Source organism: Camelina sativa, chromosome 10, assembly GCF_030686135.1.
Source record: "Camelina sativa cultivar CO46 ecotype springtype chromosome 10, ASM3068613v1".
In the NCBI taxonomy this organism is placed as follows: Eukaryota; Viridiplantae; Streptophyta; class Magnoliopsida; order Brassicales; family Brassicaceae; genus Camelina; species Camelina sativa.
In genome coordinates, this window is record NC_141889.1 from 22,069,439 (window position 1) to 22,091,233 (window position 21,795).

Here is a 21,795-nt window from a genome sequence, read left to right on the forward strand (position 1 = left end):
TTTTTTTTTTGGTTGTTGCGTAAGACTATATATTACAAACATAACGTCGTAACTTTTACATCGTGAGGAACCACGCGACCCATAATACCTTTTCGGAAAGCCCCAAGAGTGTTTCTGGCAAGGCAATGGGTCTTCGTACCATTGGACCATTCCGGAGGCCGAATTTTGACGTTTGAAGGTGTTTCGGATGTTTTCCGGTGATCGCGACACAATTAGCTACGAATACCAAATTATGTTTGGATATGGTAATCTCTTGTTTTTCGCGGTTGGAAGCACGTGCAAGGTGAATAAACTGGTCCAGATATCAAGTGGGACCCACATTGAATGATCCCTTGAGTTTTCAAAAAACGATATATGCGATTGCATGATATATACTAACGGATGCGATCATACCAGCACTAATGCACCGGATCCCATCAGAACTCCGCAGTTAAGCGTGCTTGGGCGAGAGTAGTACTAGGATGGGTGACCTCCCGGGAAGTCCTCGTGTTGCATCCCTCCCTCTTTTTTTTTTTTTTTTTTTTGGTTGTTGCGTAAGACTATATATTACAAACATAACGTCGTAACTTTTACATCGTGAGGAACCACGCGACCCATAATACCTTTTCGGAAAGCCCCAAGAGTGTTTCTGGCAAGGCAATGGGTCTTCGTACCATTGGACCATTCCGGAGGCCGAATTTTGACGTTTGAAGGTGTTTCGGATGTTTTCCGGTGATCGCGACACAATTAGCTACGAATACCAAATTATGTTTGGATATGGTAATCTCTTGTTTTTCGCGGTTGGAAGCACGTGCAAGGTGAATAAACTGGTCCAGATATCAAGTGGGACCCACATTGAATGATCCCTTGAGTTTTCAAAAAACGATATATGCGATTGCATGATATATACTAACGGATGCGATCATACCAGCACTAATGCACCGGATCCCATCAGAACTCCGCAGTTAAGCGTGCTTGGGCGAGAGTAGTACTAGGATGGGTGACCTCCCGGGAAGTCCTCGTGTTGCATCCCTCCCTCTTTTTTTTTTTTTTTTTTTGGTTGTTGCGTAAGACTATATATTACAAACATAACGTCGTAACTTTTACATCGTGAGGAACCACGCGACCCATAATACCTTTTCGGAAAGCCCCAAGAGTGTTTCTGGCAAGGCAATGGGTCTTCGTACCATTGGACCATTCCGGAGGCCGAATTTTGACGTTTGAAGGTGTTTCGGATGTTTTCCGGTGATCGCGACACAATTAGCTACGAATACCAAATTATGTTTGGATATGGTAATCTCTTGTTTTTCGCGGTTGGAAGCACGTGCAAGGTGAATAAACTGGTCCAGATATCAAGTGGGACCCACATTGAATGATCCCTTGAGTTTTGAAAAAACGATATATGCGATTGCATGATATATACTAACGGATGCGATCATACCAGCACTAATGCACCGGATCCCATCAGAACTCCGCAGTTAAGCGTGCTTGGGCGAGAGTAGTACTAGGATGGGTGACCTCCCGGGAAGTCCTCGTGTTGCATCCCTCCCTCTTTTATTTTTTTTTTTTTTGGTTGTTGCGTAAGACTATATATTACAAACATAACGTCGTAACTTTTACATCGTGAGGAACCACGCGACCCATAATACCTTTTCGGAAAGCCCCAAGAGTGTTTCTGGCAAGGCAATGGGTCTTCGTACCATTGGACCATTCCGGAGGCCGAATTTTGACGTTTGAAGGTGTTTCGGATGTTTTCCGGTGATCGCGACACAATTAGCTACGAATACCAAATTATGTTTGGATATGGTAATCTCTTGTTTTTCGCGGTTGGAAGCACGTGCAAGGTGAATAAACTGGTCCAGATATCAAGTGGGACCCACATTGAATGATCCCTTGAGTTTTCAAAAAACGATATATGCGATTGCATGATATATACTAACGGATGCGATCATACCAGCACTAATGCACCGGATCCCATCAGAACTCCGCAGTTAAGCGTGCTTGGGCGAGAGTAGTACTAGGATGGGTGACCTCCCGGGAAGTCCTCGTGTTGCATCCCTCCCTCTTTTTTTTTTTTTTTTTTTTGGTTGTTGCGTAAGACTATATATTACAAACATAACGTCGTAACTTTTACATCGTGAGGAACCACGCGACCCATAATACCTTTTCGGAAAGCCCCAAGAGTGTTTCTGGCAAGGCAATGGGTCTTCGTACCATTGGACCATTCCGGAGGCCGAATTTTGACGTTTGAAGGTGTTTCGGATGTTTTCCGGTGATCGCGACACAATTAGCTACGAATACCAAATTATGTTTGGATATGGTAATCTCTTGTTTTTCGCGGTTGGAAGCACGTGCAAGGTGAATAAACTGGTCCAGATATCAAGTGGGACCCACATTGAATGATCCCTTGAGTTTTCAAAAAACGATATATGCGATTGCATGATATATACTAACGGATGCGATCATACCAGCACTAATGCACCGGATCCCATCAGAACTCCGCAGTTAAGCGTGCTTGGGCGAGAGTAGTACTAGGATGGGTGACCTCCCGGAAGTCCTCGTGTTGCATCCCTCCCTCTTTTTTTTTTTTTTTTTTTGGTTGTTGCGTAAGACTATATATTACAAACATAACGTCGTAACTTTTACATCGTGAGGAACCACGCGACCCATAATACCTTTTCGGAAAGCCCCAAGAGTGTTTCTGGCAAGGCAATGGGTCTTCGTACCATTGGACCATTCCGGAGGCCGAATTTTGACGTTTGAAGGTGTTTCGGATGTTTTCCGGTGATCGCGACACAATTAGCTACGAATACCAAATTATGTTTGGATATGGTAATCTCTTGTTTTTCGCGGTTGGAAGCACGTGCAAGGTGAATAAACTGGTCCAGATATCAAGTGGGACCCACATTGAATGATCCCTTGAGTTTTGAAAAAACGATATATGCGATTGCATGATATATACTAACGGATGCGATCATACCAGCACTAATGCACCGGATCCCATCAGAACTCCGCAGTTAAGCGTGCTTGGGCGAGAGTAGTACTAGGATGGGTGACCTCCCGGGAAGTCCTCGTGTTGCATCCCTCCCTCTTTTATTTTTTTTTTTTTTGGTTGTTGCGTAAGACTATATATTACAAACATAACGTCGTAACTTTTACATCGTGAGGAACCACGCGACCCATAATACCTTTTCGGAAAGCCCCAAGAGTGTTTCTGGCAAGGCAATGGGTCTTCGTACCATTGGACCATTCCGGAGGCCGAATTTTGACGTTTGAAGGTGTTTCGGATGTTTTCCGGTGATCGCGACACAATTAGCTACGAATACCAAATTATGTTTGGATATGGTAATCTCTTGTTTTTCGCGGTTGGAAGCACGTGCAAGGTGAATAAACTGGTCCAGATATCAAGTGGGACCCACATTGAATGATCCCTTGAGTTTTCAAAAAACGATATATGCGATTGCATGATATATACTAACGGATGCGATCATACCAGCACTAATGCACCGGATCCCATCAGAACTCCGCAGTTAAGCGTGCTTGGGCGAGAGTAGTACTAGGATGGGTGACCTCCCGGGAAGTCCTCGTGTTGCATCCCTCCCTCTTTTATTTTTTTTTTTTTTGGTTGTTGCGTAAGACTATATATTACAAACATAACGTCGTAACTTTTACATCGTGAGGAACCACGCGACCCATAATACCTTTTCGGAAAGCCCCAAGAGTGTTTCTGGCAAGGCAATGGGTCTTCGTACCATTGGACCATTCCGGAGGCCGAATTTTGACGTTTGAAGGTGTTTCGGATGTTTTCCGGTGATCGCGACACAATTAGCTACGAATACCAAATTATGTTTGGATATGGTAATCTCTTGTTTTTCGCGGTTGGAAGCACGTGCAAGGTGAATAAACTGGTCCAGATATCAAGTGGGACCCACATTGAATGATCCCTTGAGTTTTCAAAAAACGATATATGCGATTGCATGATATATACTAACGGATGCGATCATACCAGCACTAATGCACCGGATCCCATCAGAACTCCGCAGTTAAGCGTGCTTGGGCGAGAGTAGTACTAGGATGGGTGACCTCCCGGGAAGTCCTCGTGTTGCATCCCTCCCTCTTTTTTTTTTTTTTTTTTTGGTTGTTGCGTAAGACTATATATTACAAACATAACGTCGTAACTTTTACATCGTGAGGAACCACGCGACCCATAATACCTTTTCGGAAAGCCCCAAGAGTGTTTCTGGCAAGGCAATGGGTCTTCGTACCATTGGACCATTCCGGAGGCCGAATTTTGACGTTTGAAGGTGTTTCGGATGTTTTCCGGTGATCGCGACACAATTAGCTACGAATACCAAATTATGTTTGGATATGGTAATCTCTTGTTTTTCGCGGTTGGAAGCACGTGCAAGGTGAATAAACTGGTCCAGATATCAAGTGGGACCCACATTGAATGATCCCTTGAGTTTTCAAAAAACGATATATGCGATTGCATGATATATACTAACGGATGCGATCATACCAGCACTAATGCACCGGATCCCATCAGAACTCCGCAGTTAAGCGTGCTTGGGCGAGAGTAGTACTAGGATGGGTGACCTCCCGGGAAGTCCTCGTGTTGCATCCCTCCCTCTTTTTTTTTTTTTTTTTTTTGGTTGTTGCGTAAGACTATATATTACAAACATAACGTCGTAACTTTTACATCGTGAGGAACCACGCGACCCATAATACCTTTTCGGAAAGCCCCAAGAGTGTTTCTGGCAAGGCAATGGGTCTTCGTACCATTGGACCATTCCGGAGGCCGAATTTTGACGTTTGAAGGTGTTTCGGATGTTTTCCGGTGATCGCGACACAATTAGCTACGAATACCAAATTATGTTTGGATATGGTAATCTCTTGTTTTTCGCGGTTGGAAGCACGTGCAAGGTGAATAAACTGGTCCAGATATCAAGTGGGACCCACATTGAATGATCCCTTGAGTTTTCAAAAAACGATATATGCGATTGCATGATATATACTAACGGATGCGATCATACCAGCACTAATGCACCGGATCCCATCAGAACTCCGCAGTTAAGCGTGCTTGGGCGAGAGTAGTACTAGGATGGGTGACCTCCCGGGAAGTCCTCGTGTTGCATCCCTCCCTCTTTTTTTTTTTTTTTTTTTGGTTGTTGCGTAAGACTATATATTACAAACATAACGTCGTAACTTTTACATCGTGAGGAACCACGCGACCCATAATACCTTTTCGGAAAGCCCCAAGAGTGTTTCTGGCAAGGCAATGGGTCTTCGTACCATTGGACCATTCCGGAGGCCGAATTTTGACGTTTGAAGGTGTTTCGGATGTTTTCCGGTGATCGCGACACAATTAGCTACGAATACCAAATTATGTTTGGATATGGTAATCTCTTGTTTTTCGCGGTTGGAAGCACGTGCAAGGTGAATAAACTGGTCCAGATATCAAGTGGGACCCACATTGAATGATCCCTTGAGTTTTCAAAAAACGATATATGCGATTGCATGATATATACTAACGGATGCGATCATACCAGCACTAATGCACCGGATCCCATCAGAACTCCGCAGTTAAGCGTGCTTGGGCGAGAGTAGTACTAGGATGGGTGACCTCCCGGGAAGTCCTCGTGTTGCATCCCTCCCTCTTTTTTTTTTTTTTTTTTTGGTTGTTGCGTAAGACTATATATTACAAACATAACGTCGTAACTTTTACATCGTGAGGAACCACGCGACCCATAATACCTTTTCGGAAAGCCCCAAGAGTGTTTCTGGCAAGGCAATGGGTCTTCGTACCATTGGACCATTCCGGAGGCCGAATTTTGACGTTTGAAGGTGTTTCGGATGTTTTCCGGTGATCGCGACACAATTAGCTACGAATACCAAATTATGTTTGGATATGGTAATCTCTTGTTTTTCGCGGTTGGAAGCACGTGCAAGGTGAATAAACTGGTCCAGATATCAAGTGGGACCCACATTGAATGATCCCTTGAGTTTTCAAAAAACGATATATGCGATTGCATGATATATACTAACGGATGCGATCATACCAGCACTAATGCACCGGATCCCATCAGAACTCCGCAGTTAAGCGTGCTTGGGCGAGAGTAGTACTAGGATGGGTGACCTCCCGGGAAGTCCTCGTGTTGCATCCCTCCCTCTTTTATTTTTTTTTTTTTTGGTTGTTGCGTAAGACTATATATTACAAACATAACGTCGTAACTTTTACATCGTGAGGAACCACGCGACCCATAATACCTTTTCGGAAAGCCCCAAGAGTGTTTCTGGCAAGGCAATGGGTCTTCGTACCATTGGACCATTCCGGAGGCCGAATTTTGACGTTTGAAGGTGTTTCGGATGTTTTCCGGTGATCGCGACACAATTAGCTACGAATACCAAATTATGTTTGGATATGGTAATCTCTTGTTTTTCGCGGTTGGAAGCACGTGCAAGGTGAATAAACTGGTCCAGATATCAAGTGGGACCCACATTGAATGATCCCTTGAGTTTTCAAAAAACGATATATGCGATTGCATGATATATACTAACGGATGCGATCATACCAGCACTAATGCACCGGATCCCATCAGAACTCCGCAGTTAAGCGTGCTTGGGCGAGAGTAGTACTAGGATGGGTGACCTCCCGGGAAGTCCTCGTGTTGCATCCCTCCCTCTTTTTTTTTTTTTTTTTTTGGTTGTTGCGTAAGACTATATATTACAAACATAACGTCGTAACTTTTACATCGTGAGGAACCACGCGACCCATAATACCTTTTCGGAAAGCCCCAAGAGTGTTTCTGGCAAGGCAATGGGTCTTCGTACCATTGGACCATTCCGGAGGCCGAATTTTGACGTTTGAAGGTGTTTCGGATGTTTTCCGGTGATCGCGACACAATTAGCTACGAATACCAAATTATGTTTGGATATGGTAATCTCTTGTTTTTCGCGGTTGGAAGCACGTGCAAGGTGAATAAACTGGTCCAGATATCAAGTGGGACCCACATTGAATGATCCCTTGAGTTTTGAAAAAACGATATATGCGATTGCATGATATATACTAACGGATGCGATCATACCAGCACTAATGCACCGGATCCCATCAGAACTCCGCAGTTAAGCGTGCTTGGGCGAGAGTAGTACTAGGATGGGTGACCTCCCGGGAAGTCCTCGTGTTGCATCCCTCCCTCTTTTATTTTTTTTTTTTTTGGTTGTTGCGTAAGACTATATATTACAAACATAACGTCGTAACTTTTACATCGTGAGGAACCACGCGACCCATAATACCTTTTCGGAAAGCCCCAAGAGTGTTTCTGGCAAGGCAATGGGTCTTCGTACCATTGGACCATTCCGGAGGCCGAATTTTGACGTTTGAAGGTGTTTCGGATGTTTTCCGGTGATCGCGACACAATTAGCTACGAATACCAAATTATGTTTGGATATGGTAATCTCTTGTTTTTCGCGGTTGGAAGCACGTGCAAGGTGAATAAACTGGTCCAGATATCAAGTGGGACCCACATTGAATGATCCCTTGAGTTTTCAAAAAACGATATATGCGATTGCATGATATATACTAACGGATGCGATCATACCAGCACTAATGCACCGGATCCCATCAGAACTCCGCAGTTAAGCGTGCTTGGGCGAGAGTAGTACTAGGATGGGTGACCTCCCGGGAAGTCCTCGTGTTGCATCCCTCCCTCTTTTATTTTTTTTTTTTTTTGGTTGTTGCGTAAGACTATATATTACAAACATAACGTCGTAACTTTTACATCGTGAGGAACCACGCGACCCATAATACCTTTTCGGAAAGCCCCAAGAGTGTTTCTGGCAAGGCAATGGGTCTTCGTACCATTGGACCATTCCGGAGGCCGAATTTTGACGTTTGAAGGTGTTTCGGATGTTTTCCGGTGATCGCGACACAATTAGCTACGAATACCAAATTATGTTTGGATATGGTAATCTCTTGTTTTTCGCGGTTGGAAGCACGTGCAAGGTGAATAAACTGGTCCAGATATCAAGTGGGACCCACATTGAATGATCCCTTGAGTTTTCAAAAAACGATATATGCGATTGCATGATATATACTAACGGATGCGATCATACCAGCACTAATGCACCGGATCCCATCAGAACTCCGCAGTTAAGCGTGCTTGGGCGAGAGTAGTACTAGGATGGGTGACCTCCCGGGAAGTCCTCGTGTTGCATCCCTCCCTCTTTTTTTTTTTTTTTTTTTGGTTGTTGCGTAAGACTATATATTACAAACATAACGTCGTAACTTTTACATCGTGAGGAACCACGCGACCCATAATACCTTTTCGGAAAGCCCCAAGAGTGTTTCTGGCAAGGCAATGGGTCTTCGTACCATTGGACCATTCCGGAGGCCGAATTTTGACGTTTGAAGGTGTTTCGGATGTTTTCCGGTGATCGCGACACAATTAGCTACGAATACCAAATTATGTTTGGATATGGTAATCTCTTGTTTTTCGCGGTTGGAAGCACGTGCAAGGTGAATAAACTGGTCCAGATATCAAGTGGGACCCACATTGAATGATCCCTTGAGTTTTCAAAAAACGATATATGCGATTGCATGATATATACTAACGGATGCGATCATACCAGCACTAATGCACCGGATCCCATCAGAACTCCGCAGTTAAGCGTGCTTGGGCGAGAGTAGTACTAGGATGGGTGACCTCCCGGGAAGTCCTCGTGTTGCATCCCTCCCTCTTTTATTTTTTTTTTTTTTGGTTGTTGCGTAAGACTATATATTACAAACATAACGTCGTAACTTTTACATCGTGAGGAACCACGCGACCCATAATACCTTTTCGGAAAGCCCCAAGAGTGTTTCTGGCAAGGCAATGGGTCTTCGTACCATTGGACCATTCCGGAGGCCGAATTTTGACGTTTGAAGGTGTTTCGGATGTTTTCCGGTGATCGCGACACAATTAGCTACGAATACCAAATTATGTTTGGATATGGTAATCTCTTGTTTTTCGCGGTTGGAAGCACGTGCAAGGTGAATAAACTGGTCCAGATATCAAGTGGGACCCACATTGAATGATCCCTTGAGTTTTCAAAAAACGATATATGCGATTGCATGATATATACTAACGGATGCGATCATACCAGCACTAATGCACCGGATCCCATCAGAACTCCGCAGTTAAGCGTGCTTGGGCGAGAGTAGTACTAGGATGGGTGACCTCCCGGGAAGTCCTCGTGTTGCATCCCTCCCTCTTTTATTTTTTTTTTTTTTTGGTTGTTGCGTAAGACTATATATTACAAACATAACGTCGTAACTTTTACATCGTGAGGAACCACGCGACCCATAATACCTTTTCGGAAAGCCCCAAGAGTGTTTCTGGCAAGGCAATGGGTCTTCGTACCATTGGACCATTCCGGAGGCCGAATTTTGACGTTTGAAGGTGTTTCGGATGTTTTCCGGTGATCGCGACACAATTAGCTACGAATACCAAATTATGTTTGGATATGGTAATCTCTTGTTTTTCGCGGTTGGAAGCACGTGCAAGGTGAATAAACTGGTCCAGATATCAAGTGGGACCCACATTGAATGATCCCTTGAGTTTTCAAAAAACGATATATGCGATTGCATGATATATACTAACGGATGCGATCATACCAGCACTAATGCACCGGATCCCATCAGAACTCCGCAGTTAAGCGTGCTTGGGCGAGAGTAGTACTAGGATGGGTGACCTCCCGGGAAGTCCTCGTGTTGCATCCCTCCCTCTTTTTTTTTTTTTTTTTTTGGTTGTTGCGTAAGACTATATATTACAAACATAACGTCGTAACTTTTACATCGTGAGGAACCACGCGACCCATAATACCTTTTCGGAAAGCCCCAAGAGTGTTTCTGGCAAGGCAATGGGTCTTCGTACCATTGGACCATTCCGGAGGCCGAATTTTGACGTTTGAAGGTGTTTCGGATGTTTTCCGGTGATCGCGACACAATTAGCTACGAATACCAAATTATGTTTGGATATGGTAATCTCTTGTTTTTCGCGGTTGGAAGCACGTGCAAGGTGAATAAACTGGTCCAGATATCAAGTGGGACCCACATTGAATGATCCCTTGAGTTTTCAAAAAACGATATATGCGATTGCATGATATATACTAACGGATGCGATCATACCAGCACTAATGCACCGGATCCCATCAGAACTCCGCAGTTAAGCGTGCTTGGGCGAGAGTAGTACTAGGATGGGTGACCTCCCGGGAAGTCCTCGTGTTGCATCCCTCCCTCTTTTATTTTTTTTTTTTTTGGTTGTTGCGTAAGACTATATATTACAAACATAACGTCGTAACTTTTACATCGTGAGGAACCACGCGACCCATAATACCTTTTCGGAAAGCCCCAAGAGTGTTTCTGGCAAGGCAATGGGTCTTCGTACCATTGGACCATTCCGGAGGCCGAATTTTGACGTTTGAAGGTGTTTCGGATGTTTTCCGGTGATCGCGACACAATTAGCTACGAATACCAAATTATGTTTGGATATGGTAATCTCTTGTTTTTCGCGGTTGGAAGCACGTGCAAGGTGAATAAACTGGTCCAGATATCAAGTGGGACCCACATTGAATGATCCCTTGAGTTTTCAAAAAACGATATATGCGATTGCATGATATATACTAACGGATGCGATCATACCAGCACTAATGCACCGGATCCCATCAGAACTCCGCAGTTAAGCGTGCTTGGGCGAGAGTAGTACTAGGATGGGTGACCTCCCGGGAAGTCCTCGTGTTGCATCCCTCCCTCTTTTTTTTTTTTTTTTTTTTGGTTGTTGCGTAAGACTATATATTACAAACATAACGTCGTAACTTTTACATCGTGAGGAACCACGCGACCCATAATACCTTTTCGGAAAGCCCCAAGAGTGTTTCTGGCAAGGCAATGGGTCTTCGTACCATTGGACCATTCCGGAGGCCGAATTTTGACGTTTGAAGGTGTTTCGGATGTTTTCCGGTGATCGCGACACAATTAGCTACGAATACCAAATTATGTTTGGATATGGTAATCTCTTGTTTTTCGCGGTTGGAAGCACGTGCAAGGTGAATAAACTGGTCCAGATATCAAGTGGGACCCACATTGAATGATCCCTTGAGTTTTCAAAAAACGATATATGCGATTGCATGATATATACTAACGGATGCGATCATACCAGCACTAATGCACCGGATCCCATCAGAACTCCGCAGTTAAGCGTGCTTGGGCGAGAGTAGTACTAGGATGGGTGACCTCCCGGGAAGTCCTCGTGTTGCATCCCTCCCTCTTTTTTTTTTTTTTTTTTTTGGTTGTTGCGTAAGACTATATATTACAAACATAACGTCGTAACTTTTACATCGTGAGGAACCACGCGACCCATAATACCTTTTCGGAAAGCCCCAAGAGTGTTTCTGGCAAGGCAATGGGTCTTCGTACCATTGGACCATTCCGGAGGCCGAATTTTGACGTTTGAAGGTGTTTCGGATGTTTTCCGGTGATCGCGACACAATTAGCTACGAATACCAAATTATGTTTGGATATGGTAATCTCTTGTTTTTCGCGGTTGGAAGCACGTGCAAGGTGAATAAACTGGTCCAGATATCAAGTGGGACCCACATTGAATGATCCCTTGAGTTTTCAAAAAACGATATATGCGATTGCATGATATATACTAACGGATGCGATCATACCAGCACTAATGCACCGGATCCCATCAGAACTCCGCAGTTAAGCGTGCTTGGGCGAGAGTAGTACTAGGATGGGTGACCTCCCGGGAAGTCCTCGTGTTGCATCCCTCCCTCTTTTTTTTTTTTTTTTTTTGGTTGTTGCGTAAGACTATATATTACAAACATAACGTCGTAACTTTTACATCGTGAGGAACCACGCGACCCATAATACCTTTTCGGAAAGCCCCAAGAGTGTTTCTGGCAAGGCAATGGGTCTTCGTACCATTGGACCATTCCGGAGGCCGAATTTTGACGTTTGAAGGTGTTTCGGATGTTTTCCGGTGATCGCGACACAATTAGCTACGAATACCAAATTATGTTTGGATATGGTAATCTCTTGTTTTTCGCGGTTGGAAGCACGTGCAAGGTGAATAAACTGGTCCAGATATCAAGTGGGACCCACATTGAATGATCCCTTGAGTTTTCAAAAAACGATATATGCGATTGCATGATATATACTAACGGATGCGATCATACCAGCACTAATGCACCGGATCCCATCAGAACTCCGCAGTTAAGCGTGCTTGGGCGAGAGTAGTACTAGGATGGGTGACCTCCCGGGAAGTCCTCGTGTTGCATCCCTCCCTCTTTTATTTTTTTTTTTTTTTGGTTGTTGCGTAAGACTATATATTACAAACATAACGTCGTAACTTTTACATCGTGAGGAACCACGCGACCCATAATACCTTTTCGGAAAGCCCCAAGAGTGTTTCTGGCAAGGCAATGGGTCTTCGTACCATTGGACCATTCCGGAGGCCGAATTTTGACGTTTGAAGGTGTTTCGGATGTTTTCCGGTGATCGCGACACAATTAGCTACGAATACCAAATTATGTTTGGATATGGTAATCTCTTGTTTTTCGCGGTTGGAAGCACGTGCAAGGTGAATAAACTGGTCCAGATATCAAGTGGGACCCACATTGAATGATCCCTTGAGTTTTCAAAAAACGATATATGCGATTGCATGATATATACTAACGGATGCGATCATACCAGCACTAATGCACCGGATCCCATCAGAACTCCGCAGTTAAGCGTGCTTGGGCGAGAGTAGTACTAGGATGGGTGACCTCCCGGGAAGTCCTCGTGTTGCATCCCTCCCTCTTTTTTTTTTTTTTTTTTTGGTTGTTGCGTAAGACTATATATTACAAACATAACGTCGTAACTTTTACATCGTGAGGAACCACGCGACCCATAATACCTTTTCGGAAAGCCCCAAGAGTGTTTCTGGCAAGGCAATGGGTCTTCGTACCATTGGACCATTCCGGAGGCCGAATTTTGACGTTTGAAGGTGTTTCGGATGTTTTCCGGTGATCGCGACACAATTAGCTACGAATACCAAATTATGTTTGGATATGGTAATCTCTTGTTTTTCGCGGTTGGAAGCACGTGCAAGGTGAATAAACTGGTCCAGATATCAAGTGGGACCCACATTGAATGATCCCTTGAGTTTTCAAAAAACGATATATGCGATTGCATGATATATACTAACGGATGCGATCATACCAGCACTAATGCACCGGATCCCATCAGAACTCCGCAGTTAAGCGTGCTTGGGCGAGAGTAGTACTAGGATGGGTGACCTCCCGGGAAGTCCTCGTGTTGCATCCCTCCCTCTTTTTTTTTTTTTTTTTTTTGGTTGTTGCGTAAGACTATATATTACAAACATAACGTCGTAACTTTTACATCGTGAGGAACCACGCGACCCATAATACCTTTTCGGAAAGCCCCAAGAGTGTTTCTGGCAAGGCAATGGGTCTTCGTACCATTGGACCATTCCGGAGGCCGAATTTTGACGTTTGAAGGTGTTTCGGATGTTTTCCGGTGATCGCGACACAATTAGCTACGAATACCAAATTATGTTTGGATATGGTAATCTCTTGTTTTTCGCGGTTGGAAGCACGTGCAAGGTGAATAAACTGGTCCAGATATCAAGTGGGACCCACATTGAATGATCCCTTGAGTTTTCAAAAAACGATATATGCGATTGCATGATATATACTAACGGATGCGATCATACCAGCACTAATGCACCGGATCCCATCAGAACTCCGCAGTTAAGCGTGCTTGGGCGAGAGTAGTACTAGGATGGGTGACCTCCCGGGAAGTCCTCGTGTTGCATCCCTCCCTCTTTTTTTTTTTTTTTTTTTGGTTGTTGCGTAAGACTATATATTACAAACATAACGTCGTAACTTTTACATCGTGAGGAACCACGCGACCCATAATACCTTTTCGGAAAGCCCCAAGAGTGTTTCTGGCAAGGCAATGGGTCTTCGTACCATTGGACCATTCCGGAGGCCGAATTTTGACGTTTGAAGGTGTTTCGGATGTTTTCCGGTGATCGCGACACAATTAGCTACGAATACCAAATTATGTTTGGATATGGTAATCTCTTGTTTTTCGCGGTTGGAAGCACGTGCAAGGTGAATAAACTGGTCCAGATATCAAGTGGGACCCACATTGAATGATCCCTTGAGTTTTCAAAAAACGATATATGCGATTGCATGATATATACTAACGGATGCGATCATACCAGCACTAATGCACCGGATCCCATCAGAACTCCGCAGTTAAGCGTGCTTGGGCGAGAGTAGTACTAGGATGGGTGACCTCCCGGGAAGTCCTCGTGTTGCATCCCTCCCTCTTTTTTTTTTTTTTTTTTTGGTTGTTGCGTAAGACTATATATTACAAACATAACGTCGTAACTTTTACATCGTGAGGAACCACGCGACCCATAATACCTTTTCGGAAAGCCCCAAGAGTGTTTCTGGCAAGGCAATGGGTCTTCGTACCATTGGACCATTCCGGAGGCCGAATTTTGACGTTTGAAGGTGTTTCGGATGTTTTCCGGTGATCGCGACACAATTAGCTACGAATACCAAATTATGTTTGGATATGGTAATCTCTTGTTTTTCGCGGTTGGAAGCACGTGCAAGGTGAATAAACTGGTCCAGATATCAAGTGGGACCCACATTGAATGATCCCTTGAGTTTTCAAAAAACGATATATGCGATTGCATGATATATACTAACGGATGCGATCATACCAGCACTAATGCACCGGATCCCATCAGAACTCCGCAGTTAAGCGTGCTTGGGCGAGAGTAGTACTAGGATGGGTGACCTCCCGGGAAGTCCTCGTGTTGCATCCCTCCCTCTTTTTTTTTTTTTTTTTTTTGGTTGTTGCGTAAGACTATATATTACAAACATAACGTCGTAACTTTTACATCGTGAGGAACCACGCGACCCATAATACCTTTTCGGAAAGCCCCAAGAGTGTTTCTGGCAAGGCAATGGGTCTTCGTACCATTGGACCATTCCGGAGGCCGAATTTTGACGTTTGAAGGTGTTTCGGATGTTTTCCGGTGATCGCGACACAATTAGCTACGAATACCAAATTATGTTTGGATATGGTAATCTCTTGTTTTTCGCGGTTGGAAGCACGTGCAAGGTGAATAAACTGGTCCAGATATCAAGTGGGACCCACATTGAATGATCCCTTGAGTTTTCAAAAAACGATATATGCGATTGCATGATATATACTAACGGATGCGATCATACCAGCACTAATGCACCGGATCCCATCAGAACTCCGCAGTTAAGCGTGCTTGGGCGAGAGTAGTACTAGGATGGGTGACCTCCCGGGAAGTCCTCGTGTTGCATCCCTCCCTCTTTTTTTTTTTTTTTTTTTTGGTTGTTGCGTAAGACTATATATTACAAACATAACGTCGTAACTTTTACATCGTGAGGAACCACGCGACCCATAATACCTTTTCGGAAAGCCCCAAGAGTGTTTCTGGCAAGGCAATGGGTCTTCGTACCATTGGACCATTCCGGAGGCCGAATTTTGACGTTTGAAGGTGTTTCGGATGTTTTCCGGTGATCGCGACACAATTAGCTACGAATACCAAATTATGTTTGGATATGGTAATCTCTTGTTTTTCGCGGTTGCAAGCACGTGCAAGGTGAATAAACTGGTCCAGATATCAAGTGGGACCCACATTGAATGATCCCTTGAGTTTTCAAAAAACGATATATGCGATTGCATGATATATACTAACGGATGCGATCATACCAGCACTAATGCACCGGATCCCATCAGAACTCCGCAGTTAAGCGTGCTTGGGCGAGAGTAGTACTAGGATGGGTGACCTCCCGGGAAGTCCTCGTGTTGCATCCCTCCCTCTTTTTTTTTTTTTTTTTTTGGTTGTTGCGTAAGACTATATATTACAAACATAACGTCGTAACTTTTACATCGTGAGGAACCACGCGACCCATAATACCTTTTCGGAAAGCCCCAAGAGTGTTTCTGGCAAGGCAATGGGTCTTCGTACCATTGGACCATTCCGGAGGCCGAATTTTGACGTTTGAAGGTGTTTCGGATGTTTTCCGGTGATCGCGACACAATTAGCTACGAATACCAAATTATGTTTGGATATGGTAATCTCTTGTTTTTCGCGGTTGGAAGCACGTGCAAGGTGAATAAACTGGTCCAGATATCAAGTGGGACCCACATTGAATGATCCCTTGAGTTTTCAAAAAACGATATATGCGATTGCATGATATATACTAACGGATGCGATCATACCAGCACTAATGCACCGGATCCCATCAGAACTCCGCAGTTAAGCGTGCTTGGGCGAGAGTAGTACTAGGATGGGTGACCTCCCGGGAAGTCCTCGTGTTGCATCCCTCCCTCTTTTTTTTTTTTTTTTTTTGGTTGTTGCGTAAGACTATATATTACAAACATAACGTCGTAACTTTTACATCGTGAGGAACCACGCGACCCATAATACCTTTTCGGAAAGCCCCAAGAGTGTTTCTGGCAAGGCAATGGGTCTTCGTACCATTGGACCATTCCGGAGGCCGAATTTTGACGTTTGAAGGTGTTTCGGATGTTTTCCGGTGATCGCGACACAATTAGCTACGAATACCAAATTATGTTTGGATATGGTAATCTCTTGTTTTTCGCGGTTGGAAGCACGTGCAAGGTGAATAAACTGGTCCAGATATCAAGTGGGACCCACATTGAATGATCCCTTGAGTTTTCAAAAAACGATATATGCGATTGCATGATATATACTAACGGATGCGATCATACCAGCACTAATGCACCGGATCCCATCAGAACTCCGCAGTTAAGCGTGCTTGGGCGAGAGTAGTACTAGGATGGGTGACCTCCCGGGAAGTCCTCGTGTTGCATCCCTCCCTCTTTTTTTTTTTTTTTTTTTTGGTTGTTGCGTAAGACTATATATTACAAACATAACGTCGTAACTTTTACATCGTGAGGAACCACGCGACCCATAATACCTTTTCGGAAAGCCCCAAGAGTGTTTCTGGCAAGGCAATGGGTCTTCGTACCATTGGACCATTCCGGAGGCCGAATTTTGACGTTTGAAGGTGTTTCGGATGTTTTCCGGTGATCGCGACACAATTAGCTACGAATACCAAATTATGTTTGGATATGGTAATCTCTTGTTTTTCGCGGTTGGAAGCACGTGCAAGGTGAATAAACTGGTCCAGATATCAAGTGGGACCCACATTGAATGATCCCTTGAGTTTTCAAAAAACGATATATGCGATTGCATGATATATACTAACGGATGCGATCATACCAGCACTAATGCACCGGATCCCATCAGAACTCCGCAGTTAAGCGTGCTTGGGCGAGAGTAGTACTAGGATGGGTGACCTCCCGGGAAGTCCTCGTGTTGCATCCCTCCCTCTTTTTTTTTTTTTTTTTTTGGTTGTTGCGTAAGACTATATATTACAAACATAACGTCGTAACTTTTACATCGTGAGGAACCACGCGACCCATAATACCTTTTCGGAAAGCCCCAAGAGTGTTTCTGGCAAGGCAATGGGTCTTCGTACCATTGGACCATTCCGGAGGCCGAATTTTGACGTTTGAAGGTGTTTCGGATGTTTTCCGGTGATCGCGACACAATTAGCTACGAATACCAAATTATGTTTGGATATGGTAATCTCTTGTTTTTCGCGGTTGGAAGCACGTGCAAGGTGAATAAACTGGTCCAGATATCAAGTGGGACCCACATTGAATGATCCCTTGAGTTTTGAAAAAACGATATATGCGATTGCATGATATATACTAACGGATGCGATCATACCAGCACTAATGCACCGGATCCCATCAGAACTCCGCAGTTAAGCGTGCTTGGGCGAGAGTAGTACTAGGATGGGTGACCTCCCGGGAAGTCCTCGTGTTGCACCCCTCCCTCTTTTATTTTTTTTTTTTTTGGTTGTTGCGTAAGACTATATATTACAAACATAACGTCGTAACTTTTACATCGTGAGGAACCACGCGACCCATAATACCTTTTCGGAAAGCCCCAAGAGTGTTTCTGGCAAGGCAATGGGTCTTCGTACCATTGGACCATTCCGGAGGCCGAATTTTGACGTTTGAAGGTGTTTCGGATGTTTTCCGGTGATCGCGACACAATTAGCTACGAATACCAAATTATGTTTGGATATGGTAATCTCTTGTTTTTCGCGGTTGCAAGCACGTGCAAGGTGAATAAACTGGTCCAGATATCAAGTGGGACCCACATTGAATGATCCCTTGAGTTTTCAAAAAACGATATATGCGATTGCATGATATATACTAACGGATGCGATCATACCAGCACTAATGCACCGGATCCCATCAGAACTCCGCAGTTAAGCGTGCTTGGGCGAGAGTAGTACTAGGATGGGTGACCTCCCGGGAAGTCCTCGTGTTGCATCCCTCCCTCTTTTTTTTTTTTTTTTTTTTTGGTTGTTGCGTAAGACTATATATTACAAACATAACGTCGTAACTTTTACATCGTGAGGAACCACGCGACCCATAATACCTTTTCGGAAAGCCCCAAGAGTGTTTCTGGCAATCCAATGGGTCTTCGTACCATTGGACCATTCCGGAGGCCGAATTTTGACGTTTGAAGGTGTTTCGGATGTTTTCCGGTGATCGCGACACAATTAGCTACGAATACCAAATTATGTTTGGATATGGTAATCTCTTGTTTTTCGCGGTTGGAAGCACGTGCAAGGTGAATAAACTGGTCCAGATATCAAGTGGGACCCACATTGAATGATCCCTTGAGTTTTGAAAAAACGATATATGCGATTGCATGATATATACTAACGGATGCGATCATACCAGCACTAATGCACCGGATCCCATCAGAACTCCGCAGTTAAGCGTGCTTGGGCGAGAGTAGTACTAGGATGGGTGACCTCCCGGGAAGTCCTCGTGTTGCATCCCTCCCTCTTTTTTTTTTTTTTTTTTTTGGTTGTTGCGTAAGACTATATATTACAAACATAACGTCGTAACTTTTACATCGTGAGGAACCACGCGACCCATAATACCTTTTCGGAAAGCCCCAAGAGTGTTTCTGGCAAGGCAATGGGTCTTCGTACCATTGGACCATTCCGGAGGCCGAATTTTGACGTTTGAAGGTGTTTCGGATGTTTTCCGGTGATCGCGACACAATTAGCTACGAATACCAAATTATGTTTGGATATGGTAATCTCTTGTTTTTCGCGGTTGGAAGCACGTGCAAGGTGAATAAACTGGTCCAGATATCAAGTGGGACCCACATTGAATGATCCCTTGAGTTTTGAAAAAACGATATATGCGATTGCATGATATATACTAACGGATGCGATCATACCAGCACTAATGCACCGGATCCCATCAGAACTCCGCAGTTAAGCGTGCTTGGGCGAGAGTAGTACTAGGATGGGTGACCTCCCGGGAAGTCCTCGTGTTGCATCCCTCCCTCTTTTATTTTTTTTTTTTTTGGTTGTTGCGTAAGACTATATATTACAAACATAACGTCGTAACTTTTACATCGTGAGGAACCACGCGACCCATAATACCTTTTCGGAAAGCCCCAAGAGTGTTTCTGGCAAGGCAATGGGTCTTCGTACCATTGGACCATTCCGGAGGCCGAATTTTGACGTTTGAAGGTGTTTCGGATGTTTTCCGGTGATCGCGACACAATTAGCTACGAATACCAAATTATGTTTGGATATGGTAATCTCTTGTTTTTCGCGGTTGCAAGCACGTGCAAGGTGAATAAACTGGTCCAGATATCAAGTGGGACCCACATTGAATGATCCCTTGAGTTTTCAAAAAACGATATATGCGATTGCATGATATATACTAACGGATGCGATCATACCAGCACTAATGCACCGGATCCCATCAGAACTCCGCAGTTAAGCGTGCTTGGGCGAGAGTAGTACTAGGATGGGTGACCTCCCGGGAAGTCCTCGTGTTGCATCCCTCCCTCTTTTTTTTTTTTTTTTTTTGGTTGTTGCGTAAGACTATATATTACAAACATAACGTCGTAACTTTTACATCGTGAGGAACCACGCGACCCATAATACCTTTTCGGAAAGCCCCAAGAGTGTTTCTGGCAAGGCAATGGGTCTTCGTACCATTGGACCATTCCGGAGGCCGAATTTTGACGTTTGAAGGTGTTTCGGATGTTTTCCGGTGATCGCGACACAATTAGCTACGAATACCAAATTATGTTTGGATATGGTAATCTCTTGTTTTTCGCGGTTGGAAGCACGTGCAAGGTGAATAAACTGGTCCAGATATCAAGTGGGACCCACATTGAATGATCCCTTGAGTTTTGAAAAAACGATATATGCGATTGCATGATATATACTAACGGATGCGATCATACCAGCACTAATGCACCGGATCCCATCAGAACTCCGCAGTTAAGCGTGCTTGGGCGAGAGTAGTACTAGGATGGGTGACCTCCCGGGAAGTCCTCGTGTTGCATCCCTCCCTCTTTTTTTTTTTTTTTTTTTTGGTTGTTGCGTAAGACTATATATTACAAACATAACGTCGTAACTTTTACATCGTGAGGAACCACGCGACCCATAATACCTTTTCGGAAAGCCCCAAGAGTGTTTCTGGCAAGGCAATGGGTCTTCGTACCATTGGACCATTCCGGAGGCCGAATTTTGACGTTTGAAGGTGTTTCGGATGTTTTCCGGTGATCGCGACACAATTAGCTACGAATACCAAATTATGTTTGGATATGGTAATCTCTTGTTTTTCGCGGTTGGAAGCACGTGCAAGGTGAATAAACTGGTCCAGATATCAAGTGGGACCCACATTGAATGATCCCTTGAGTTTTGAAAAAACGATATATGCGATTGCATGATATATACTAACGGATGCGATCATACCAGCACTAATGCACCGGATCCCATCAGAACTCCGCAGTTAAGCGTGCTTGGGCGAGAGTAGTACTAGGATGGGTGACCTCCCGGGAAGTCCTCGTGTTGCATCCCTCCCTCTTTTTTTTTTTTTTTTTTTTGGTTGTTGCGTAAGACTATATATTACAAACATAACGTCGTAACTTTTACATCGTGAGGAACCACGCGACCCATAATACCTTTTCGGAAAGCCCCAAGAGTGTTTCTGGCAAGGCAATGGGTCTTCGTACCATTGGACCATTCCGGAGGCCGAATTTTGACGTTTGAAGGTGTTTCGGATGTTTTCCGGTGATCGCGACACAATTAGCTACGAATACCAAATTATGTTTGGATATGGTAATCTCTTGTTTTTCGCGGTTGGAAGCACGTGCAAGGTGAATAAACTGGTCCAGATATCAAGTGGGACCCACATTGAATGATCCCTTGAGTTTTGAAAAAACGATATATGCGATTGCATGATATATACTAACGGATGCGATCATACCAGCACTAATGCACCGGATCCCATCAGAACTCCGCAGTTAAGCGTGCTTGGGCGAGAGTAGTACTAGGATGGGTGACCTCCCGGGAAGTCCTCGTGTTGCATCCCTCCCTCTTTTTTTTTTTTTTTTTTTTGGTTGTTGCGTAAGACTATATATTACAAACATAACGTCGTAACTTTTACATCGTGAGGAACCACGCGACCCATAATACCTTTTCGGAAAGCCCCAAGAGTGTTTCTGGCAAGGCAATGGGTCTTCGTACCATTGGACCATTCCGGAGGCCGAATTTTGACGTTTGAAGGTGTTTCGGATGTTTTCCGGTGATCGCGACACAATTAGCTACGAATACCAAATT

At 44.2% G+C, this 21,795-nt stretch overlaps 42 non-coding genes across 42 annotated transcripts; all 42 read left to right on the forward strand.

The window, feature by feature from the left end:
* The first annotated feature begins 379 nt into the window (after positions 1-379).
* LOC147936856 (5S ribosomal RNA) lies at positions 380-498 on the forward strand. Its single transcript, XR_015570266.1, has one exon. It is a non-coding gene; the product is annotated as a 5S ribosomal RNA (ribosomal RNA).
* Positions 499-893: 395 nt separating this feature from the next.
* On the forward strand, positions 894-1,012 carry LOC147936857 (5S ribosomal RNA). Its single transcript, XR_015570277.1, has one exon. It is a non-coding gene; the product is annotated as a 5S ribosomal RNA (ribosomal RNA).
* Positions 1,013-1,406: 394 nt separating this feature from the next.
* On the forward strand, positions 1,407-1,525 carry LOC147936858 (5S ribosomal RNA). The gene has a single exon (XR_015569337.1). It is a non-coding gene; the product is annotated as a 5S ribosomal RNA (ribosomal RNA).
* A 394-nt stretch (positions 1,526-1,919) lies between these two features.
* On the forward strand, positions 1,920-2,038 carry LOC147936859 (5S ribosomal RNA). The gene has a single exon (XR_015569348.1). It is a non-coding gene; the product is annotated as a 5S ribosomal RNA (ribosomal RNA).
* Positions 2,039-2,433: 395 nt separating this feature from the next.
* On the forward strand, positions 2,434-2,551 carry LOC147936860 (5S ribosomal RNA). Its single transcript, XR_015569535.1, has one exon. It is a non-coding gene; the product is annotated as a 5S ribosomal RNA (ribosomal RNA).
* A 394-nt stretch (positions 2,552-2,945) lies between these two features.
* On the forward strand, positions 2,946-3,064 carry LOC147936861 (5S ribosomal RNA). The gene has a single exon (XR_015569359.1). It is a non-coding gene; the product is annotated as a 5S ribosomal RNA (ribosomal RNA).
* Positions 3,065-3,458: 394 nt separating this feature from the next.
* Positions 3,459-3,577, forward strand: LOC147936862 (5S ribosomal RNA). The gene has a single exon (XR_015569370.1). It is a non-coding gene; the product is annotated as a 5S ribosomal RNA (ribosomal RNA).
* A 394-nt stretch (positions 3,578-3,971) lies between these two features.
* LOC147936863 (5S ribosomal RNA) lies at positions 3,972-4,090 on the forward strand. Its single transcript, XR_015569381.1, has one exon. It is a non-coding gene; the product is annotated as a 5S ribosomal RNA (ribosomal RNA).
* A 394-nt stretch (positions 4,091-4,484) lies between these two features.
* LOC147936864 (5S ribosomal RNA) lies at positions 4,485-4,603 on the forward strand. The gene has a single exon (XR_015569393.1). It is a non-coding gene; the product is annotated as a 5S ribosomal RNA (ribosomal RNA).
* A 395-nt stretch (positions 4,604-4,998) lies between these two features.
* LOC147936865 (5S ribosomal RNA) lies at positions 4,999-5,117 on the forward strand. The gene has a single exon (XR_015569404.1). It is a non-coding gene; the product is annotated as a 5S ribosomal RNA (ribosomal RNA).
* Positions 5,118-5,511: 394 nt separating this feature from the next.
* LOC147936866 (5S ribosomal RNA) lies at positions 5,512-5,630 on the forward strand. Its single transcript, XR_015569415.1, has one exon. It is a non-coding gene; the product is annotated as a 5S ribosomal RNA (ribosomal RNA).
* A 394-nt stretch (positions 5,631-6,024) lies between these two features.
* On the forward strand, positions 6,025-6,143 carry LOC147936867 (5S ribosomal RNA). The gene has a single exon (XR_015569426.1). It is a non-coding gene; the product is annotated as a 5S ribosomal RNA (ribosomal RNA).
* Positions 6,144-6,537: 394 nt separating this feature from the next.
* LOC147936868 (5S ribosomal RNA) lies at positions 6,538-6,656 on the forward strand. Its single transcript, XR_015569437.1, has one exon. It is a non-coding gene; the product is annotated as a 5S ribosomal RNA (ribosomal RNA).
* Positions 6,657-7,050: 394 nt separating this feature from the next.
* Positions 7,051-7,169, forward strand: LOC147936869 (5S ribosomal RNA). Its single transcript, XR_015569448.1, has one exon. It is a non-coding gene; the product is annotated as a 5S ribosomal RNA (ribosomal RNA).
* Positions 7,170-7,563: 394 nt separating this feature from the next.
* LOC147936870 (5S ribosomal RNA) lies at positions 7,564-7,682 on the forward strand. Its single transcript, XR_015569459.1, has one exon. It is a non-coding gene; the product is annotated as a 5S ribosomal RNA (ribosomal RNA).
* Positions 7,683-8,077: 395 nt separating this feature from the next.
* LOC147936871 (5S ribosomal RNA) lies at positions 8,078-8,196 on the forward strand. The gene has a single exon (XR_015569470.1). It is a non-coding gene; the product is annotated as a 5S ribosomal RNA (ribosomal RNA).
* Positions 8,197-8,590: 394 nt separating this feature from the next.
* Positions 8,591-8,709, forward strand: LOC147936872 (5S ribosomal RNA). The gene has a single exon (XR_015569481.1). It is a non-coding gene; the product is annotated as a 5S ribosomal RNA (ribosomal RNA).
* A 394-nt stretch (positions 8,710-9,103) lies between these two features.
* On the forward strand, positions 9,104-9,222 carry LOC147936873 (5S ribosomal RNA). Its single transcript, XR_015569492.1, has one exon. It is a non-coding gene; the product is annotated as a 5S ribosomal RNA (ribosomal RNA).
* A 395-nt stretch (positions 9,223-9,617) lies between these two features.
* On the forward strand, positions 9,618-9,736 carry LOC147936874 (5S ribosomal RNA). Its single transcript, XR_015569504.1, has one exon. It is a non-coding gene; the product is annotated as a 5S ribosomal RNA (ribosomal RNA).
* A 394-nt stretch (positions 9,737-10,130) lies between these two features.
* On the forward strand, positions 10,131-10,249 carry LOC147936875 (5S ribosomal RNA). Its single transcript, XR_015569515.1, has one exon. It is a non-coding gene; the product is annotated as a 5S ribosomal RNA (ribosomal RNA).
* Positions 10,250-10,643: 394 nt separating this feature from the next.
* On the forward strand, positions 10,644-10,762 carry LOC147936876 (5S ribosomal RNA). Its single transcript, XR_015569526.1, has one exon. It is a non-coding gene; the product is annotated as a 5S ribosomal RNA (ribosomal RNA).
* A 395-nt stretch (positions 10,763-11,157) lies between these two features.
* Positions 11,158-11,276, forward strand: LOC147936877 (5S ribosomal RNA). The gene has a single exon (XR_015569537.1). It is a non-coding gene; the product is annotated as a 5S ribosomal RNA (ribosomal RNA).
* Positions 11,277-11,671: 395 nt separating this feature from the next.
* LOC147936878 (5S ribosomal RNA) lies at positions 11,672-11,790 on the forward strand. The gene has a single exon (XR_015569548.1). It is a non-coding gene; the product is annotated as a 5S ribosomal RNA (ribosomal RNA).
* A 394-nt stretch (positions 11,791-12,184) lies between these two features.
* LOC147936879 (5S ribosomal RNA) lies at positions 12,185-12,303 on the forward strand. Its single transcript, XR_015569559.1, has one exon. It is a non-coding gene; the product is annotated as a 5S ribosomal RNA (ribosomal RNA).
* A 395-nt stretch (positions 12,304-12,698) lies between these two features.
* On the forward strand, positions 12,699-12,817 carry LOC147936880 (5S ribosomal RNA). Its single transcript, XR_015569570.1, has one exon. It is a non-coding gene; the product is annotated as a 5S ribosomal RNA (ribosomal RNA).
* Positions 12,818-13,211: 394 nt separating this feature from the next.
* Positions 13,212-13,330, forward strand: LOC147936881 (5S ribosomal RNA). Its single transcript, XR_015569581.1, has one exon. It is a non-coding gene; the product is annotated as a 5S ribosomal RNA (ribosomal RNA).
* A 395-nt stretch (positions 13,331-13,725) lies between these two features.
* LOC147936882 (5S ribosomal RNA) lies at positions 13,726-13,844 on the forward strand. The gene has a single exon (XR_015569592.1). It is a non-coding gene; the product is annotated as a 5S ribosomal RNA (ribosomal RNA).
* A 394-nt stretch (positions 13,845-14,238) lies between these two features.
* On the forward strand, positions 14,239-14,357 carry LOC147936883 (5S ribosomal RNA). Its single transcript, XR_015569603.1, has one exon. It is a non-coding gene; the product is annotated as a 5S ribosomal RNA (ribosomal RNA).
* Positions 14,358-14,751: 394 nt separating this feature from the next.
* On the forward strand, positions 14,752-14,870 carry LOC147936884 (5S ribosomal RNA). Its single transcript, XR_015569615.1, has one exon. It is a non-coding gene; the product is annotated as a 5S ribosomal RNA (ribosomal RNA).
* A 395-nt stretch (positions 14,871-15,265) lies between these two features.
* On the forward strand, positions 15,266-15,384 carry LOC147936885 (5S ribosomal RNA). The gene has a single exon (XR_015569626.1). It is a non-coding gene; the product is annotated as a 5S ribosomal RNA (ribosomal RNA).
* A 395-nt stretch (positions 15,385-15,779) lies between these two features.
* LOC147936886 (5S ribosomal RNA) lies at positions 15,780-15,898 on the forward strand. The gene has a single exon (XR_015569637.1). It is a non-coding gene; the product is annotated as a 5S ribosomal RNA (ribosomal RNA).
* Positions 15,899-16,292: 394 nt separating this feature from the next.
* On the forward strand, positions 16,293-16,411 carry LOC147936887 (5S ribosomal RNA). Its single transcript, XR_015569648.1, has one exon. It is a non-coding gene; the product is annotated as a 5S ribosomal RNA (ribosomal RNA).
* Positions 16,412-16,805: 394 nt separating this feature from the next.
* Positions 16,806-16,924, forward strand: LOC147936888 (5S ribosomal RNA). The gene has a single exon (XR_015569659.1). It is a non-coding gene; the product is annotated as a 5S ribosomal RNA (ribosomal RNA).
* Positions 16,925-17,319: 395 nt separating this feature from the next.
* On the forward strand, positions 17,320-17,438 carry LOC147936889 (5S ribosomal RNA). The gene has a single exon (XR_015569670.1). It is a non-coding gene; the product is annotated as a 5S ribosomal RNA (ribosomal RNA).
* Positions 17,439-17,832: 394 nt separating this feature from the next.
* Positions 17,833-17,951, forward strand: LOC147936890 (5S ribosomal RNA). The gene has a single exon (XR_015569388.1). It is a non-coding gene; the product is annotated as a 5S ribosomal RNA (ribosomal RNA).
* A 394-nt stretch (positions 17,952-18,345) lies between these two features.
* On the forward strand, positions 18,346-18,464 carry LOC147936891 (5S ribosomal RNA). Its single transcript, XR_015569673.1, has one exon. It is a non-coding gene; the product is annotated as a 5S ribosomal RNA (ribosomal RNA).
* Positions 18,465-18,860: 396 nt separating this feature from the next.
* Positions 18,861-18,979, forward strand: LOC147936892 (5S ribosomal RNA). Its single transcript, XR_015569674.1, has one exon. It is a non-coding gene; the product is annotated as a 5S ribosomal RNA (ribosomal RNA).
* A 395-nt stretch (positions 18,980-19,374) lies between these two features.
* Positions 19,375-19,493, forward strand: LOC147936893 (5S ribosomal RNA). The gene has a single exon (XR_015569675.1). It is a non-coding gene; the product is annotated as a 5S ribosomal RNA (ribosomal RNA).
* Positions 19,494-19,887: 394 nt separating this feature from the next.
* LOC147936894 (5S ribosomal RNA) lies at positions 19,888-20,006 on the forward strand. Its single transcript, XR_015569681.1, has one exon. It is a non-coding gene; the product is annotated as a 5S ribosomal RNA (ribosomal RNA).
* Positions 20,007-20,400: 394 nt separating this feature from the next.
* LOC147936895 (5S ribosomal RNA) lies at positions 20,401-20,519 on the forward strand. The gene has a single exon (XR_015569693.1). It is a non-coding gene; the product is annotated as a 5S ribosomal RNA (ribosomal RNA).
* Positions 20,520-20,914: 395 nt separating this feature from the next.
* Positions 20,915-21,033, forward strand: LOC147936896 (5S ribosomal RNA). Its single transcript, XR_015569704.1, has one exon. It is a non-coding gene; the product is annotated as a 5S ribosomal RNA (ribosomal RNA).
* Positions 21,034-21,428: 395 nt separating this feature from the next.
* Positions 21,429-21,547, forward strand: LOC147936897 (5S ribosomal RNA). Its single transcript, XR_015569715.1, has one exon. It is a non-coding gene; the product is annotated as a 5S ribosomal RNA (ribosomal RNA).
* Positions 21,548-21,795: the final 248 nt, after the last annotated feature.